Source organism: Hirundo rustica, unplaced genomic scaffold, assembly GCF_015227805.2.
Source record: "Hirundo rustica isolate bHirRus1 unplaced genomic scaffold, bHirRus1.pri.v3 scaffold_176_arrow_ctg1, whole genome shotgun sequence".
NCBI lineage: Eukaryota > Metazoa > Chordata > Aves > Passeriformes > Hirundinidae > Hirundo > Hirundo rustica.
In genome coordinates, this window is record NW_026690249.1 from 22,062 (window position 1) to 42,860 (window position 20,799).

The window sequence follows — 20,799 nt, forward strand, 5'->3', positions numbered from 1 at the left end:
CAGTTCATTAGGAAGTTTTCCTGCTGCAGTTATGGAGAAATATTTCAAAGAACTTCTAAGTAATAGGTAATTCTGTTTTAAAGTGTATATTTAATTTCTGTTCTCATTACACAAGAGGTGAATGCAGCATTCTTTGGTTGATACTGATCCAGGTTCTCCCAAGGAGGTCTGGCCTGCTCAGAGAAGCTGTGCCTTGAGGTCTGACCCAGTGTGGACAACCTTGCTCCACACTGCCAAACCACATCCTATCTCTTCTCACTCACCTGGGACCTGCTTTCCTTGGAGACCTGGCTGCACTTAGCCAAACAAGGATTTTCTTCTTTTATTTTTGAAGCAATCTAAAACTCCTGAGTTTCCCCAGTGAAAACAAACACCTTCCTAAAGTGTGGGCCAAGCCTAAGGTGCCACCAAGAGCACTGCAGCCCTGCCCTGGGCCAGGAGCGAGGGTGGATCATCATCCCAACCTGCCCTGGGCCATTGCAAGGGGCTGTGGCCATGGACACTGCACTCACCCCACTGCTGGGTTTGGGTCCTTCATCAGTACCAGTTTCCTTGGAAAGCTCCCCAAGGACCCATTTCTGCAGCCAGGTTCTGTGGCCACTTGCATGCAGAGCTGTTGCTGTCCTGGGCTGACGTGGCATCCTGAGGATAAAGCGGTGCCGGGTCTGTTCCAGGTACAATTGCACTGACACTCGCTGATGCCCTCAGGTGCCACGGCAGCAGCCACAGGGACCCATTCCTTGGTTTGGTGCTGTGGCAGCCAAGGCCTGGAGCCGCTGTGATGGTTGGGTGCCATGGAAACCTGCCCTGGGCCCCTTGCTCAGGGCTGGTGTCACTGCCCAGAGCCAGAGGGGATCCCTTGCTGGGGGCTTGTGCCACGGCCACCTGCCCTGTGCCATGCTGGCTGCTCAGGCGCTGCGGAACCAGCAGCAAACGCCACTGCCAGGGCCAAAGGCCAGCTCAGCCAGACAGAAAGGGGCAGTGCTGGGCACTGCTTCCATGGCAGCCCTCACTGGGACACCACCCCTGGGTCACCTGTCATGGAATTGCCATGGAAACCCGGCTGATTGGAAATGCAATGGTGGACAAAGGTTTTAGTCTGACCTGCCACAACAGGACAAAGAGTGGTGATTTTAAATTAAAGGAAGGGAGGTTCAGATAAGAAGACATAAGGAAAAAAATTTTGATGAGTTTGGTCATACAGCAGGACAGGTTCCCAGGGAGGTGGTCAATGCCCCATCCCTGGGAACAAGTCCATCTGGGACAGGGCTCTGAACAGCCTGATCTGGTGAAAGATGTCCCTGCTCATGGCAGGTGTTGGGATGAGATGAGCACTGCAGAGCTCTTCCCATCCAAAGCATTCCAGGATTGCATGGGGAGAAGGGGCTGCTCACTGGACTCCATCCACTCCCTTGACTCCTCCTTGTCTCTGCTGGAGCCCACATCCAGCAGCCAAAGCCAGCCCCTTCTCTGGCCTTTCCCTGCCCTGCCCCAGGGGCTGACAGAGCCAGGCTGGCACAGGTGACCTTTAGGCTTTGCAGGGCTCAGGCACAGCGGCTGGGACAGAGTCAGGGCTGAGGTCACACTCTGTGGGCTGGGGCAGAGCCCAGCCAGAAATGAGCCCTGGAGCAGCAGCTCTGCAGTGGTGGCCACCAGGCCGCCTTGCCAAGGGAGGCTTCTGGCCATGGCCTGGAAGCAGCTGCTGCTGCCAAGGTGCCTTTGGTGCCTCAGGCTCTCCCTGGCACAGCTCCCAGCACGGCACTCTGCACTTGTGCCCGAGGCCTTCACTGTGTTGGGGCTGGCCTGGGGCTTTTCCTGCAGTGGGATCTGCCCTGGTCCTGGCACAGGAAAGGCAGTTCCTGCTGGAGCAGGAGGCTCTGCCTGCAGTGGGCTCAAACAACTCCAGTAAGGCTCTGGTTGGAAAGCCCTCAGTGGGAAATGAAGGAGGGAGGGTCATGCTGTTTTTGCAGTGAATAATGTTGAAAGCAGCCTGAATCCTCCATCCAAAAGTTCAACAACCGGAGAGGGAGCTGAAGCTGTGGCAGAGCTGGTAAAATCCCCAGAGAAAGGAACAACCAAGTGACACCACTGAGAGCTTCTGCAGAGCTGCTGAGCTGGCACAGCCTGGGCACATCTGACTGACAGAGCAGCACTTCAGATTAGAAAAGCCCCACCCCAAATTTTAATGGCAGTGTCTCCTGACATTTCCCTTCTTGGGAGAGTGTGGAGATTTCTCCCTGCAGTGGGGACACCCCTCAAGGTCACTGCTCCAGGCTGAGCCAAAGGGATTTACCCATGGGCATTGTTCTGGGAGAGTGATATCAATCTCTACTTAACTACTGGTTTGCTTTAATACAATTACTTCTAAATTGCTTCCTTTTTCAGCCTGAGTGTCCCTGTAGAGGAACAGGGTATCTTTCATGCAGTTCCACAAGCTCAGGCTTCCCATTTCATGAGGCATCTGAGAAGAAAACGGCCTTTTTCAGAAAGACAACAGCAGAGGGAATGGATTAGAAATTATTAGAAAATATTACCCTCCTCACAGACAAGGTTCACCAAGTCATTCCCTGCATTTCTCTGTTTCAGATTCTTTCTGTCCTCTGCTCTGGGAGGTGCAGCTTGTTCTGGAGCTTATCACGAACTGATTGTTCTCTTGATGTAAACCAGCACAAATCATGTAGAATCATCTAAACTGAAAACAGAAAAAAACTACCTATGTCAACATATTTTCATGTTTTAGATCACTTTCCAGGTGTCCACGGAGATGTTGGAATGATTATCACACAACTCTCCACTTCTGGCTGCAGGTTCTGGAGATTCTTTCTCTGAGTTCAGTCAGGATTGCATCCCCCAGCAAGTCCAGTTTTTCAAGCCTGGAACAGTCACAGTGAAAACCTCACCATTGGCACAACTCCCCAGTCCAGAGGAAAGAAAGAACAAGTTGTAAAGTGCTCCAAACATTTGTCCTGCTTTGCTGCAAGAGTTGTGATGCACTCACAGTGTGGAAAGCCAAGAGAAACTGCAGTCACATCCTGTGACAGGAGCTCGACCTTGTTCTCCTGGAAAGGTTCTTGAAAAGTGTAGGTATGACTGTGGAGAAGATTCCTGGAAAACTGGAACAGCTTTCCAGAAGAGAAATGAAAATGAAAATGGAAAGAAAGAAGCCAAGATGTTTTCCTCCATTTATTTCTACCGTCCCCTTTTCCATCCTGCACTACTTCTCCATCCCATTAATTCCAAACAGATCTCACCTTTAAGACTGATGACTTAGCAAGTTTTAGACACTCTGAAATACCATGAGCTATGCACAGTTTGTCTTCCCATTTTTGTTGGAAAGCAATACTGGAGACATAAGTGCAGTACTTGGGTCGGGCACGAATCCTACAGGCAGGGAATGTGCCCTGACAGTGTCTGAGCCTCAGCAGGGACAATGCACAGCAGCGTTGCTGTGCTGGGTTCCCATGGAACCATCCTAGGAACAGCTGCTGGGGTCAGAAGCCATGGCAGCCACCACCCTGCTCCAAAGGCCCTTGGCAGGGTGGGCTCCTGCCCTGGCTCTGTGTGCCAGGAGCCGGCAGCGCTGGGTGCAGGGAGCCCAGGGAGGGCACAGAAATGCTGGGCTGAGAAATGCTGGGGGGACAGCGAGAGGGGCGTGTGCAGCCGGCCAGGGCACAGGAGCAGCACGCACAGGGGGCACAGCCTGCAGGACAGATGGCCAAGGGCTGGGCAGGGCTGGCAGGGCCACAGGCACCCAGGCCTTTGTCCCCTGGGCTCTGGCAGCGCCTCTGGAGGCCCCACAGAAGGAACTTTCCTTTCAGGGGCTGCACTTTGGTCCTCCCTGGCCCCTCCCTGAGGAGGCTGGCAGGGGTTGCAGTTTGATGACATTTGTCCTTGCTGCCCCTCCCATCCCACTGCCCCACAAACAGCCCCGAGGCACCCGTGAGGGACAGGCCCTGCTGTGCCAGGCCTGGGCTCAGGGCTTGGCCTTTCTGCTTCCTCCAGCCAAAACCCAGGCCTTGCTCAGCCCTGCAGTTCCTGCTGCTGTGCCCCAAGCTCTCTCGGCTGGTGCTGGAAAGGGACTTGAGGTATCTTGATCCCCTTGGGTGGCACATGGGAGAAAGCAACAAACTTGTCAGGAGGGTGCAGAACAAACTTTTAGTTGCAAACTTGAGAGAATCAGGTACTTGGGAAATCTTAAAGCAACATGGAGTTACAGTAAATCACTTCACCAAGCACTGACTGAGCAAACTCTAACCTGTCCAACTTCCAGTTGCTCCTGTGAGCTCCGGGGCCATGGGACGTGTCAGTGTCACAGCCATATCACAGCCTCACCTGCTCTGGTCCCTCTCACAGGTGGGGTTTTTGGGGTGCCAGGGGCTTGGCAGCCACTTTGGGGCTGGACCAGAGGCTGCAGTGGCTGGAACTGGGGCAGTGACCACCCCACCTACGCAGAACTTGCCCTGGCCCCCAAACACACACTGGAGATGTCAGGGGACATTCATCATTTCTCTGCTCTCCAGCACCGAGGCAATGGACTCTGGCTGCAGCTCTGAGCTCATGCCCAAGGCAACCACCTCTGGAAATGGAGCTCCATGGAGCGCTCTCAGGAAACCACCCAAGAGTTGGGGAGTGGCCAAAAACCGCCTCAGAAACATGGGATACCCCAAAAATCTCTTCAGGAACGTGGAATATCAAGAAAACTCCCTCAGAAACTGGCTCCCCCCCCCTTTGCCATTTCCAGCCTTTGGCTGTCTCATTCCAGACCCCACCCCAGCTCCCCAGTCCCAACCCAAACCCATCCCATCCTTGCTGGTCATCAAGACCCCCTTACCAAGCCCTATTTCCCAAATTTCACACCTCCCAAATCCCATCCCACTCATCCCAAGCCAGCCAATGCCAATCTTACCCCTCCTGATTTTTCTCCCAGCTCACCCATTCCCCTTCTAACCCCATCCCTCCCTGAAGGGCTGTGCAATCAACTACTTTTGGGGTGAGATTGAGTAGTTTTAGCATTGTGTGGTTTTAATGTGACCGATCAAACCCTCTCATCTCTTTGAAGAAGAAATTGAGACAACCACACCAAATACCCCACAACCCCCCCAAATCCTCCCCAGTATCTCCCTGAGTCCCAGATTGCCCTGAAACACTAGTAAAACATGAGGCTTTAGATACCTTTGATGAATTTGTTGATTTTTACCCCCAATTTTGTCTGTTTTAAAGGGATGAAGATGAATCAAAAAAATATTAAGGACAACAAAACAAGAGGATCACCAGCCCAGTGTCTTCCCAATGCAGATCGCTGGGAATGTGGCTCAACAATTCTCTGGCCAATATGGGTCCTCTGAAGCAGGACTAAGTTGGAGCACTGCACAAAGCTCTTCCTGCAGCTGGGGCACTCTTAGGCCTTCCCTTACCAGTGTCTCCGTTGGCATCTTCTAAAGTGAGAGCTCCTGGACAAGCTCTTCCCACAAGCGAGACATGTGTAGGGCCATTCCCTGGTTTGGATCCTCAGGTGGCGGATCAGGTGGGAGCTTATGCTGAAGCTCATCCCATATTCCCCACACTTGTTGGGCCTCTCCCCGGAGTGGATCATTTGGTGGATGATCAGTTGGAAACTTTGGTGAAAGCCCTTCCTGCGGAATGCAGAGGACTTGTAGGGCATTTCCCCAGTGTGGATACGCTGGTGAATGATGAGGCTGGAGTTGTGCTTGAAGCCCTTCCTGCAGTTGGGGCAGTAGAAGGGCCTCTTCTTTGTGTGGATCTGCTGGGGCAGGAGGAGACTGGAGCTTCTCTGAAACTTTCGGACACTCGTAGGGTCTCTCCCCAGTGTGGATCTTTTGGTGGTTGATCAGTTTGGACCTCTGGTTGAAGCTCTTCCCACATTCCCTACACTTGTAGGGCATTTCCCCAGTGTGGCTATGCTGGTGGCGGATCAAGTGGGAGCTCTGGATGAAACACTTCCCACATTGCTTACACTGGTAGGGCCTCTCCCCGGTGTGGATCCTCTGGTGGCAGATCAGGTAGGATTGCTGGCTGAAGCTCTTCCCACATTGCTCACACTCGTAGGGCCTCTCCCCAGTGTGGATCCTCTGGTGGCAGATCAGGTAGGATCGCTGGCTGAAGCTCTTCCCACATTGCTCACACTCGTAGGGCCTCTCCCCAGTGTGGATCCTCTGGTGGCAGACCAGCTGGGATCTCCAGATGAAGTTCTTCCTGCATTCCCCGCACTCGTAGAGCCTCTCCCCGGTGTGGAGGCACCGGTGGGTCACACGGGTGGAGTTGTGCTTGAAGCCCTTGCCACATTCCCCACACTTATAGGGCCAATCCCCAGTTTGGATCATCTGGTGCTGGATCAGGTGGGAGCTCTGGCTGAAGCTCTCTCCATCTTCCTGGCACAGGCTGGGTCTTCCCTTCTCCAAGAACCCTGGGATGGGTTTGGACCCCCTCCTTGTGCAGGACATCTGGGGCTTTTCCTTCCCTTTGGAGTCCTGCACTGTGGAGCTGCTCAAAACGGCCTCTTCCACAAGGTTCTGCCCTCGGGATTTGTCCTCTTGGGTCTCCATCCTCAGCTCCTTGTCTGGGAGAGGAAGGACAAGGACAGGATGGGATTTGCCTCCATGCCAGAGGGAAGGGGAAGGAGATCCCCCATTGCATGCCCGGCAGGACAGCGTTGGCAGCAGGGTTGTCCTGCAGCCGAGGGCCATGCTGGGCTGGGAGATGGAGCAGGAGAGAGGGGGAAAGGGGCACTGACTTCCTCCTCACCTGCCTGGCTGTCCTGGAGCATCTTCCTTGCAGCCTAACCTAAAAAATTAAAAATTAAACTAAAAATGCAATACTAAAATACAAAAATTCTGAGAGAGTCAGAATCCAACCTGACACTCGGGTAGTCAGGGTGTTGCTAGCAGTCCAATCAAATCGTGGCTGCAGTCCTCCTGGAGTGACAGGTGTGGTTTTGTTGAAGCAATGATCTTGTAGAAGGGTGTAGTTTTCCTCTGAAGGTCCAGTGGTGGTGCAGATGAGTCTGGTCTTCCTCTGGGAATCCAGTGGAAACCAGGCTGCTTCTGGTGTTTAAATCTCAGATTATATCCAGGTTGGGAATGCTTGGCTCCTCCCTCTGGGTGGAGCATCTCACAATGGGATGATGTAATTTTATCAGTCATGCAGTGAGACTCAATGGCCCATTTACAGAAGATATCTCCCTGGAGGGAGGATGGGTCATGGAAGAGATAAAGAACACTGCCCCATTTGGTTTTAACAGCTGGGCCATTAACCAAAAATATCGCCCTGGAGTTATGAGAAATGGGTCATGGAACAGTTTTTACTTCGATCTCCAGGGGCAACTGGGAGAACCGGGAACACACTGGAGGAAAGTGGGAGCAACTGGGAGCAACTGGGACCATGCTGGGGCAAACTGCATCATAATGGGGAATGACTGGCAGTGACTGGGCTCATACTGGGAGTGATGACAAAACTGAAAGCACACAGGGTGGGGGCAACTAGGCTGATGCTGGGAGCAGCCTCTTCTGGCACCAGGACCACTGAACCCCATTCCAGTGAGATATGAACTTCAAAGGAATTAAGGATTTTAGAAAAGTTAAGGTTTTAGCTACAGATCAGCTTTGCCTGAATTAGTTAAAGTAGATAGATAGATAGGAAATAATTAGGTGCTGGAAATAATTAAGAGTCAATGGTTAGTTGAAAGGAAATGAATCTAAAATAACTATCCCAGATCTAAATAACTAATTGCTTGTCATTTTTGTATTTGTTTAGCTGTGTTTATAATGAGAAACAGAAGAAACTGGTAAATAGATCTAAGAACACAGACAACTGTAAATCTTCTAACATCCCATTGAAACAGTCATGGAAACAGGAAACTGGAGTTCTACCAGGTTCCATTTGTCCTGTTAGCCATTGAAAAGGTTGAAAGTTTAGAATGAGGAAGACTCTCCTTGCTTCCTCTTTTTATGACCCCTCCCCATAAAAGAGACCACTGACTTAATTCAAAGAATAAACTATGCATGCTTAATGGTCTTTTATCTAATTATGATACGAAGCGGAGGATGCCAGGCATTAGTGTTATGAATATGTATTAGTATTTGGGGTATTCAACACTTATGTACATAAATAGAGTCTGTAATCACTTGTAACTTTGCAGTGCATATTAGGGAGTGATCCCACGCAGCTGCCCGGCATTGCATTAAACCTACACTTTCTAACTCTAACCTGTTAGAGAGTCTTTTGTCTGCTGCAGTTGGGTATTGATATTAGATCAATATCCATATTTTAATAAATCACCCATCATCCTGCCCCTCCAGCCCTAGCACCCCTCGCTGGGGTCCCAGCAATCCCAGGTGTCCTCCACTCTTGGGGTCCCTGCTTTGGGGTTCTGGGGGTCTCCTCTCTCAGGGGTTCTGCTTAGGGAAACTGTAGCTTTCCTTAGGATCCCCAAACCTGGTGTCACTGCCCCCCACCAGTCCCATGTGGTCTCCACATGGCACCAGCAGAGCTTTGAGGGCCCGGCCGGGGAAGCCCAACCCCCCTGTGTGGGCACCCACATCCGCCCGCCCCCTGCCACGGCTCTGCCACCACTGCCACTGGGACCCCCAAAAACACCCCCCAAGGACCCCCCAATGTCCCCCCGAGGGGCATCTGCAGCTCGGCTTTGGAGCCCTGCAAACTCCAAATATCTCCCCTGAAACAAGGCAGAAAAGAACCTTATAACAACAGTTGTTAGAGTAGTATGTATTTTTAATTGACATTGAGTTGCATGGGGTTTAACTTCACTAAAGACATGCATGAACCCTAGAGAGCTTGCCTCTCTTATTTTTCTTTGAGGTCCTACATATGCATGGCATTGCACAATCTGCCTTATACATATTTATTCTCTGGCCTCATCCATCCTCACTTCCTATGGTAATTAACTCCTCTTGGTACATCCTCTTGGGCATGCTTAGTTCATCATGGTGGTCTCCAAGGGTCTCTAGAAGATGAAAGAAATGGAGTCTTCCTCAGTGAACTCTTCAGCTTTATTTTTCTTGTGTGTGGTTTGGTCCTTTTGGCACTTTTTCAAGGCAAGACATCAGTTTCTAGTGAGTCTGTGTTTTTCTCTTTCTTTGCATTTTTTGCTTTGTTATCTTGTTATGTTTAGGTTAGTCTTTCTTGTTATCACTGAGGGGTCCTGGATGTTTGTACTGCTTTAAAATATGTAAACAGGCACAGCACTCGATATTCACTAAAGGCCTTCTAAAATGTACAATACATTCTAAAATACAGTGTATGCTCTTAGTTTGCTATAAAGATTAGCTAGAATTTTCAAGCCTCTGTCTCATGCCCTCCCTTTTCTATAGACCCAGTAGATTCTTTTACTACTACTGGGGCTTCTCTCTAGCTTTAACTCACTATCTTGATAATTCTCTTTTAACATTATCCTATGTGTTTTAGATAATGAGGTTAAAATTGCTACTCACTTGAACATCCTCTAGTTCTATATGAGTACAATAGACATTATTAAATTTATACTAATTAATATCAGCAAAATAATGATGGGGGACATAGGGTGTTGAAGATTCTAGTTGCATTTAGTGACTATCTAAAGAGTCCATCCAACAAGAGTTGTGGCTTGTGTCTTGCTTTTCTTTTTGTAGAACTCTCCTTATTTCTTTTGTATCATGTTGGACAGTTACTACAGTTTTTTGTCTGTTCTCTTGAATTTCTTTTACAATTTTGTTCAAGTCTTCATGCTTTATGAATTGCTTTACAAGGGTTAGGTTTATTCTAATAAACGTGGATAACAATTGGTGATAGGTTTTATAATGAGACTTGATTAACTGGTGGGATATAACTGATGCTAAATATGAAAAGTTGTACCTGACAATCTTAACAAAATTGTAGATCTAGAAATTAGAATGATTTTTAGCAGGTAAGGATATATTATTTCTACCTTGTCCTAGGTTACAGTGTAAGATGTGCCCAAAGTATGTATTCTATCACCATCTACATGAAATGTTGAAACTAGGTTGGGCAGTGTTTCACTTGTCCCCTTCCTCCAGACTATCTTCTGTTCATGGCCCATCAATGCCCTGCTGCATGACTCATAGATAACTCCCTCCAGGAGCTATCTCTGTTTAATGGGCAATCAAGGACCCATTGCAAGACTGATAAAATGATATCAGCCCATTGTGAGATGCTCTGCCCAGGGGGAGGAGCCAAGCATTCCCACCTGGATAGAATCTGGGATATGAGTAAGCACAGGCGGCCTTACCCACTGGATTCCCAGAGGACAAGAGCTATCAGACCTTTCTGCAGGAACACTGCTTCAACCAGACCACTTCATCTGTACTGCTACCACCACCACAGGGCATCAGATTGTATTCTGACTCTGTCAGTGATCTTTGGTACCATTGCATTTGTTTTGGTTCATTTAATTTCATTTCTTTTCATTTAATTTCATTTCACTTTTTTTTTTCTCTCCTATAAAATTGTTTTTCTGCTTGGGATACATTTCACTTTTTTTTCCTCTCCTATGAAATTGTTTTTCTGACTTGGAGTCTCTTGATGGTTTTGCATTCAAGCCAGCACACCCAGTCACTCCCGGTTGCTCTCAGTGTGTTCCCAGTAACCCCCAGATGATTACAGACCCTCCCGGTATATCCCAGTTACTGTCAGCATACTCATAATCATAACCAGTGACATCAACTTGGCCCAGTAAGGTTCCAGTTTCCACCAGTATGATCCCAGTCACTCTCAGTCTAATCCCACCATATCCCTGTTGGTCCCATGATGATCCCTGTTCCCCAGTTCTGGTCCTGCTGGGTCCCAGTGTGCTCTGATCCTGCTCCCAGTGCATGCCAGTCCTGGGCCAGGTGTATCCCGGTGCATGCCGGTGTCCCAGTCCATCCCAGCCTGTCCCAGTCCATCCCGGTCCCTTCCCAGCAGCCGTCGCCCTTTCCCGGATCCTGCCCCTCCCGCCCCTGGAGCTGCCGCCAGACGCGCCCCCAAGATGCTGCTGGGGCTCGGGGGCTTCGTGTTCGGCTTCATCTGCCTGGGCTGGGGCTCGGCCTCTGCTGCGGGAGAAGGTGAGGGGGGGTCCCCGAGGGTCGTGTCCCCCCCTCAGAGCACATGGGACTCCCCCATGTCCCCCCATGCCGGGCTCACCCCCTTTTCTCTCCCCACAGGTCCTGACCTGTTTCTGCCTACCCTCAGGGACGCCAGTTGTCGGGGGCTTACCCCAACATTGAGGTGGTTTCAGGGTCTTTGCTCTTCTGCACAGCTTTGAGCCGAGCCGAAGGAAGAGACGGAGTTCTCAGGTTTAGATTTTTCAAGGTTGCATACTTCGTTTATTGTTTCTTATCTTACAATTTTCTCGGAGTCCGACAAGATGTTCGCAGCTGCATGGATTCCTCACGTCTCCCCCCGAGCTGGGCTGTCCTTATCTTTTATACTAATTACTACGTATTTCTTATTTACTATTTCTTACTAATGTCTATCACTATTACTAAAAAGGTCATCTTTACTTTGACCTAATCCTCACTAACTACTTTGTGCCACGTCAATGCAGCAATGGAGTGAGGGAAGAAGAAGGAGAAGAAGAAGGAGACAACGCCCCAGATTCTCCATCTTGTCCCCATTCACTTCAATGCTAGGAACCTAAAACTACTATTTTCTCATTCTGTGATAAGCTAAACTACTATTTCTCACATTCTTGTGGCTTGTAAACCTTCTCTCAGTGTAGGAAGCTTTTCCCATGGACTGAAATCAAAGCCAGTGTCTCTCTGAGCTCTGGGCTGGGGTCCCAGACCCCCCTGCCCAGGTCTCTTACCCTCCAGGGCAACCAAAGGAATGCCCTGGACTCCAACACTGACCCAGCTCCTGCTCCCACCTTGGAGGGGCTTTGGGGACCCCCCTGGCACCCCCTGGAATCCCCATTCCTGGACACTGGGATTGCCCCGCATCTCCTTCCCCAGCTCCGGGACCCCTTGCACCCCCTTATCCTGCACCGACACCCCCTGCACCCCCTTTCCCGGGTATCCTCCTCTCCCAGCCCCTGCATCCCCTGTTCCCGTCAGCCCGGGCACCCCCGGACCCCCATTCCCGGCCAGCCCGGGGCACCTCACCCCCAGGCCTCCCTTTCCTGGGAATCCCGACCTGGGCACGGGGCTCTCCGGCTGCTCTGGGATTGATGATCGCCCGAAGGAAAGGGAGAGCACAGGAGAGAGCGAGAGCAGGAGATCGGGAATCAGGGATCGCAGTGCCCGCGCCCAGTCCTGCTCCGCCGGGGCTGGGACCCGCAGCCGCAGGAAAAAATGGATCCGCGGATCGCGGCGCTTCCCCCGCTTCGGGCCGAAGCCAGCGGGCTCCAGGCAGAGTTTGAGCGCAGCCCCGGGAGTTCAGCACAGCCCGGCCCGGGGGTCCCGCAGGGCGTGGCCGAGGAGGGTCCCGGGGGATGCCAGGAGGGGATCCAGGGGAATTCCCGGGAATTCCGCCCTGCCCTTCCCCCCGCGCTCCCTCTGCCCAGCGCCCGGTGACGTCACAACACCTTCGGGCCGCCATTGGCGGGCAGCAAAGAGCGGCGCCAATGGCGGGGCCGGAGGCGGCTCTGGGGGCGGGGCCGGGGCTGTGGGCGGGGCCGCAGCGGAGCAGCGCCATGGCTCCAGCGCTGGGGCTGGGGGCGCTCCTGGGGCCCCGGGGGGCGGCGAGAGGGGAGGGGGACCCCCGGCACCGGGACTCTTGGATCGCCCATTCCGGAGCACCCAGGGGCCCCTAAACCCCCATTCCTGGGCGCCGCGATCCCCTCTAACCCCCATTCCCGGGCACGGGTTCCACCCTGCACCCCCTGATCCGGCACCAACAACCCCTGCACCCCATTCCCAGCCATCCCGCCTCTCCCAGCCCTCAGAGCCCCCTTCTCCTTCACCCAGAGAACCCCTAGGACCCCTATTCCTGCCTTTCCCAGGATACAACCCCTCCTTCCCTGAACTCTGAGGATACCTGGGACCCCTATTCCCAGCCATCCTGGGTTTCCCAACCTTTTGATGGAAATCGGGACACTCGGGACCTTGTCCTCTTCCTGCCACAAGAAACCCCCTTAACCACACCCATCCCACATCTACCCAGCCCCACCCTTCCCTTTTCTCAACCCTGGAACCTCCAAAGCCCCTTCCCTGCTCTCCCAGCTCTCCCCGTTGCCCCTTTCCTTCAGCCGTGACCCCCCATCCCCCAAATCTCCGTGTCCCCCCAGTTCTCCTCTCCCTGCGGTCCCTGCCCGTGGCACTGTCGGAGCCCGTTCATGTCCATGACCCTGGATGAGTCCGTGGGGCTGGAATGGGGCTCCGTGGGGCTGGGACACAATCCCGTGGGTCTCCGTGGGTCCAATCCCTGCCCAGGTCTCCACACGCTGCAGGAGGTTTCCGGCTGTCACCTCCTGTCCCAGGGGAGCGTCCGCGGATCCCATCGGCTCGGCTCCGACCGCCGGGAATTCCTCTCCTTCCAGCCGGGATCTGAGAGATTCGTGGTGGCCGCCGGCGCTGCCCAGGTCACCAAGAGGCGCTGGGAACATGAGGAGATCCAGGCTGAGGAATGAACAAATCCCCTGGGGCACACCTGCCTGGAATGTCTCCGGAAATCTGTCAGATATGGGCGAGAGGCACTGGAGCCTAAAGGTGGGGAGGGTGGAATTCCCAGGGGAATGTGGGATTTGGAAATGAGGGATTTGGAAATGTGCGATTTAGGAGGGCAAAATTTGGGAACATGGGAATTCCCCTAGGGACCTCCATGGATGGATCTCACTGCCGTCCCATTGCCATGGGAATTCCATGGGCAGATCTCATCCCCATCCCACTGCCATGGAAGCTCCAATCTGGTTCCACCCCAAACCCATCCTGGGGCTCGCCCTGTTCTTTGCCCTCCCCACCCCCCACAAGAGTCATGGGGGCTCCCTATGACCCACCCAGACCCCCAAAGTCCTCCTGGGTCCCCCCTCATCCCCCCACGGGGATTCCTGGGAGTCCCCCCGTGTTCCCTCCCCCAGGACTTTGGGGTCCCCCCCGACCTGTCCGTGCCCCTGCCCCTGTTTCTGCCCCCTGTGATGGTGGGGTGGGGCCGAGTGCTGGTGCCCCCCTGCCTGCAGCAGATCCAGCGCTGAGCGGAGTTCAGGGGCTCCCTTGGCATTTGGGGTCCCCTGGGATTTGGGGTGACCCCCCGGCCCCCCAGGATCTCCCTGAACACGCTGATGCTGCCCCAGCACAGTGAGAAGGTTCAGACCTGGCACGGGGTCCCCAGCTCTGTCACCAGCATTGCCCAAGGTACCCCCAAAACCTCCCGGGAACCCCCAAAACTCCCCCGAAGACACCCCAACCTCCCCAGGATCCCAAAAAACATCCCTGGAACCCTCCAAAAACTCCCCAAGACCGCAGAATTCCATAGAGACCCCCAAAACCTCTAATGACATCAAAATTCCCACAGGGACCTCCCAACACCCCCCGGACCCCCCTGAGAAGGTTTATACCTGGCACGGGGTCCCCAGCTCTGTCACCGGCAGGTACCCCAAAACAGCCTTGAGTTCCCCCTGGGATCACCTAATTCCTCCTTTGGGACCCCTGAAAACCCCCCTCGGGAACACTCAAAAATCCACCGTGACCCAAAACCCCCATAATCCACAAAACCTCCCCGGGAACTCCTCAGAGATGTTTATACCCAGCACAGGGTCCCCATCGCCATCATCACCATCACCCAGGACCCCCAAACCCTCCTGGGACCCCCAAACTTTTTCCCCTGGGCTCTGGCAGCGCCTCTGGAGGCCCCACAGAAGGAACTTTCCTTTCAGGGGCTGCACTTTGGTCCTCCCGGGCCCCTCCCTGAGGAGGCTGGCAGGAGCTGAAGTTTGATGACATTTGCCCTTGCTGCCCCTCCCATCCCACTGCCCCACAAACAGCCCCGAGGCACCCGTGAGGGACAGGCCCTGCTGTGCCAGGCCTGGGCTCAGGGCTTGGCCTTTCTGCTTCCTCCAGCCAAGCCAGGCCTTGCTCAGCCCTGCAGTTCCTGCTGCTGTGCCCCAAGCTCCCTCGGCTGGTGCTGGAAAGGGACTTGAGGTATCTCGATCCTCTCGTGTAGAGGAATTTTTAGAAGAACGAGGCCACAATCTTGTGATGGAAGATTTGAACAATCCTTGCTATCAGGGTATGGTATAAAGCCTTGTATTATTCTTATGCTGCTTTTGTGCTGTGGGAATTATCAAGAAAGTAGCAAATATAACAGCTTATAGGTCTTTCTCATGGGTGCTTTCTCACGGATACTGGAAGTCATGTTACAACTTGCTGTCCTTTCTCATGGATGCTGAAGAGAAATGCTGATCACAAGACAGAACAAAAACTGACCATGCAGCCAAGAGACGTGGACCAATGGACAGTCATTTAGAGTGTCGGAACATAAGTTTTTAACCAATCAGCTACTGTTTAGCAGTGCCTGCTTTAGCCTCTAATCACATAAATATTGGCTTTTTCGAACAATAAAGGGAGATCAAACCGAATCACATTGATGTCCGTTTGATACTCGGCTCCGTTTGATGCTCGCACAGGCCAAAGCATCGCATGGGTTTTTCCACCAAAATGCGCATACGCTGCAGAAGCAGTTCCAGCTGACGGCCACTGAGGCTCGTGAGATTGTCGAGTCGTGCGATGACTGTCACACCCTTGGTGCGCCATTGCGGCAGGGGTTAACCCCAGGGGCCTTAAAGCCTTGGAGCTTTGGCAGACCGATGTTACCCAGGTCACCGAGTTTGGCCGGCTCAAGTATGTGCATGTCACGGTGGACACGTTCTCATCTGTGATGTGGGCTTCTGCTCACACTGGAGAGAAAGCCCGTGATGTCATTGCCCACTGGAGGCAGGCCTTTGCTGTTCTTGGCATACCTTCTGCTGTGAAAACCGACAGTGGTCCTGCTTATGCCTCGCAGCAGGTACAGCAGTTCCTACAGTCATGGGGTGTGTCACATAACTTTGGCATCCCTCATTCTCCGACGGGACAGGCGATTGTAGAACGCACTCACGGTACACTCAAGCGTGTTCTTCAAAAACGAAAACGGGGAATGCAGGGTGAAACCCCGCACAGTCGGTTGGCAAAGGCTTTGTACACCATCAATCACATTACGGTGCCGCAGAACTCAAATAATCCTGTCATTTTGAACCATCATCTCTCGTTGCAGGCTTTGGACAGTGAGCAACAGCCTCGAGCGAAGGTACGGGTCCGAAATTTAGTCACCAAGCAATGGGAAGGACCCTATGACCTAATCGCTATGGGGCGAGGGTATGCGTGTGTGTCCATGGACACTGGGACTCACTGGCTACCTTCAAAGTGTGTCCGTCCTGACCTGCGACCACAGAGGCAGAATTCAGCTGACAGGCAAGGTGGAAGCCGTGATCAACTTGAAAACCACCAAGTGGATGAATCCTCGAGTGATCACTCGGATGATTCCTCCACAGACAGTGATTGAATTTGTATATATTCCCTTTGTAAATTTGTTCATTTTTCTTTTTCTGTTTTTAATTTTTTGTAAAGCTAAAAGGGTGAGATGTTACCCTGGTTTTTCTGAGTTTTTTTAAAGCCTTTTTGAATTTTCATAAATGGAGTCATGTCACCGTGAAACACAAAGAAATCACACGAAGACAAGAGATTTCTGCAGAGGTTCTTCTGATCCAGCTTCCAGCTGAAAGGGCGGAGAGAAGAAAACCCTTTGTTTATTCTTTTACTTTTATACATTTGTGGGTCTAGCAGAAGATTGGCTTTTTGGGGTTTCCACCCCTCAGCCTCAGTGGCCAGACGAATTGCCAGTTACAATTGTTTTCAGGTTAGAAATATGCAAACAAAGGACAAAGAATGAAAAACAAAGGATTTTTTTTATATTACTTCTGTGGGAAAGGTAGAAAAACTGCTCTAATATTCTACAGTAACTAAAAGATCTGACTCCATTTATGAAAATCAAAAGGCTAATAAAAAACTCAGAAAAACCAGGGTAACAGAGTCAGATCTTTTAGTTACTGTAAAATATTAGAGCAGTTTTCTACACAGATGTAACATAAACAAATCCTTTGTTTTTCATTCTCTGTCCTTTGCATATTTCTAACCCGAAAACAATTGCAACTGACAATTGGTCTGGCCACTGAGGCTGAGGGGTGGAAACCCCAAAAAGCCAATCTTCTGCTAGACCCGCAAATGTATAAAAAGTAAGAAATAAACATAGGGGCTCTCTCTCCGCTGGATTCAGCTTTGAGCCGGATCGGAGAAGGACCGCTGCCCTGCGAAAATCTCTTGTCTGCCTGTGACTGCTTTGTGTGTCTCGGTGACACCTAGCTAGCCACGCCATGGGCAGAAGGGCAGGGGCAGTGGTGGTGGCTTCTCCAACTCAGTGCCCCACATGAAGAAAGTCATTAAATAGCACCAGTGCTGCAGCATGGCTGGTAGCAGAAAAATGATGAGCCATTTCCCAGCACAGAAATTAGAAAAAATCAATCTCTTGGCACTACAAGATGCTGCAAGTATCTTTGAATTAGTGGAACTTGTTGGCAATGGTACCTACAGGCAGCAATTATTCTTTTAGCTAGAGAAGAGGAGGAAGTGAAGACATGTAAGAGAAAACAACGTTAGCGGCACCAAGGTCAGTGGAAGAGGAGGGGGAGGAGGTGCTCTAAGAGCTGGAGCTGAAATTCCTCTGCAAACTGGGGTGAGGACCATAGTGAATCAAACTGTCCCCCTGTAATCCTTGAAGTCCATGAAGGATGCAGAGATCCACTCACAGCCCATGGGAAAAGTGCTCACTGCTGCAGTGGGTAGGTGCCAGAGGAAACTGATCCAGTGAGAGACCTGAACAGAGAGAGAGGGCCCTCACTCCCAGAGATAAAGAGGGCCTTTGCTTCCAAACTAGAGCAGCCTATGCTTGAAAGACTGCACCTTGTTGACAAGTGTCCCATGCCACAACAGTATTGGGAAGAGTGTTTTGCTGTGGGAGGGACTCATGACACAACAGAAGAAAATCTCCTCTCCCTGAGCAGAGAAAGATCTTGGGCAATGAACTGACAAAAACCCCCATTACCTGTCTCCCTGTGCTATTGGTGGGAAAGAGGGAGGGGCTGGGGGACAAAAAAGTTGTTTTAAAGTCTCATTTTACTTCTCATTATCCTTCTCTGACTAATAAATTTACTTTATACCTTTAAATTTGAACCTCTTTTTCCTTTAGAGTGTTTTTCTCCCAGTCCTCATCTCAGCTCATGAGTCCAAACCCTGACAGAGGTCGTGTGAATCAAGGGGGCTCTGCAGGGCCTTGTGGAACCAAGGAGCAGCTGTGACACTGCAGGGCCTCATGGAAGCAATGAGACCATTCTGACACTGTGAGTCCCCACAGAACCAAAGGGCCCTTGTGACACCACAGGGCCCCACAGAACCAAGGCAACCACTGTGACACTGCCAGGTCTCATGGAAGCAAGGGGCCAGTGTGGCACAGCCAGGCTTTGTGGAACCAAGAGGCCAATGTGATCCTGGGGAACCCAGTAGAACCAAGGGGCCATTGTGACCATGCAAGGCCACATGGAATCATGGGGACCATTGTGACACTCTGAGGCCTTGTGGAATCAAGGGGCCATTGAGTTATTTTGCAGCATCATGGAAACAAGCAAACCATTTTGACACTGCAAGGTTGCATGGAATCAAGGGACAGTTGTGACACTGTAGGGACCCATGGATCCAAGGGAACACGGAACAGGTCTGGCTGGCTTGGCCTCCTGGGGGCTGCCTGACTGGTCCAGCTGACCCTGGCATGTTGAGGGTCATTTCTCATCTGCCCCTGAAACCCTGGAGTTCTGTGCTTTCCTTCCTGTGGGAAAGAACTGTCCTTCTCCTCCAGGTGCCCATGGCCAAAATTGGGATTCTACCTCCAAATTTGATTATATCCAATGATTGTTCCCAGATGAAACCTGCCAGAACAAACAGCTCTGGATGGCCTTGGCCTCTTTGGGGCCACCTCTTGCCTGCCTTCAAAACACTGTGGAGGCCTGCTTTTCTTGCCATGGAAAAAAAGATCTTTCAAATCCAGGTGTGCATGGCCAAAATTGGGAATTCACCTCTGAAATTCCATATATCAAAAGAAAGCTTCCAGATAAAAAGCTGCCAGGAATGTCCAGGTTCCCTTGGCTTCTTGAGAGCCAGCTGTTATCTGCCTTTGAAACACAGGGCTCCTTCCTATGGAAAAGAACTCTTCTTCCTGTTCAGACACCCATGAACAAACTGGAATTTGGCCTCCCAAATTCTCTTTTAACCAAGGATTGCTACCAGACAGAATCAGACAAGACAAACAGATCTTGCTGGCATTGGCCTCAGCCTCTCTGGGGCCACCTCTAACCAGCCTTTGAAACACTGGGGCTCTGCCCTTTCCTTCCTGTGGAGGAGAATTGTCATTCTGGTACAGGCACTCATGGCTCAAATGGAAATCCACCTCGAAACTCCCCATATATCCAAGGGTTGCTCTCAGAAAAAAAGCTGCAAGGCCAAATGGTCTGGCTTGCCTTGGCCTCTGGTGAGTGCCTCTCATCTGCCTTCAAAACACAGAGATTCTGTGGTTTCCTTCCTATGGAAAAGAACTGTTCTTCTTTTCCAGGTCCCCATGGCCTCAAGCACATGGCCATTATATAGAGACAAAGGAACTCTGTGCTCAGTGGAGTGGTGACAGAGGACAGGGGAGCAGAGCCCTTGGAGGGATTGAAGGGTGACTTCAGAGATGGCAGATCCTTTAGACATGGCAGAAAACAGAGAGAGAAAGAAAAAAAATAACGCAAAAGGCAGTTGGAGAAGTCCAGACTGGACAGCAGGAGAAAGGAATTTCCCTCCCAGGGCAGGGCTGTGGTACAACACATCCCCCAGAAGGAGCCTGGAGCAGCCCAAGGCTCTGTGTGCCCAGGCAGAGGCAGGCAGGATGCAGAGCTGTCAGCAAAGGAAGGGGCCAGCGAGGTGGGGCAGCCGGGGGATGACGACAGCCTGCAGGGACAGAGGCACAGGGCATGGACACCGTAGGACAGCCTGGGCTGGAGAGGGCACAGGGATGGGCAGCAGCTGAAAGGCCCTGACAGAGACAACTCCTGCAGCACTTTGGCCATGGCTGCTGGCCCTGGCACTGAGGCCAGGAGGGGACAAGTGACCCTTGCAGCTCTGGGGCCTCATTGCCTCCTTGCCCCTGCTCAGCAGCCTGGCAGGGGCTGCCCCATGGTCCTGCCCTTGGCATTGCACATCCCCACATCCCAGTGCCCTGGGAAGAGCCCTGAGCAAGGAGGGAGGGACAGGATCTGCCTTGGCAGGGGCTGGGTCTCAGGCCTTGGCTCTTTGCATTCATGAAACACATCCAGGTTTGTTCAGCATTAGAGACAACTTTGCCTCACTTGTCCCCACCTTTCATCAGTGCCTCCAGTGTTGTGCTCTAACTGGAACTTGGGGACAATTTCATGTGAATTGTGTCCCTCAGTGGGACCCATTAAAAGTTCAAGACACTTTGAAGTTTGAATCTGATTTAGAGTTCTTGAGAAGTTTTTTGAGCACACTCTGAGGGACTGAGTCTGATGTAAACAGCACCAAAGCCCCAAGAGGGTCATTAAAATCTTTGTACTGTGTCTGTGCTGCTGAGCTGGGCTGGGCTCCTGGAACAGAGGCAGCTCCTGGCAACCAAGAAGAGCTTAAAAACACATCTCTCTTGATGAGCAACACTTCTCCCAGCCCAGCAGGGCTGGGGCACTGCCTGCAGCCACCCTGGGCACAGCACACAGGCACA

General features: G+C 51.8%; 1 pseudogene; it reads right to left on the reverse strand.

Annotated features, from left to right (window-relative positions):
- The window catches only part of LOC120747702 (zinc finger protein 420-like), a 15,625-nt pseudogene extending 8,225 nt beyond the window's left edge, over window positions 1-7,400 (reverse strand).
- Window positions 7,401-20,799: the final 13,399 nt, after the last annotated feature.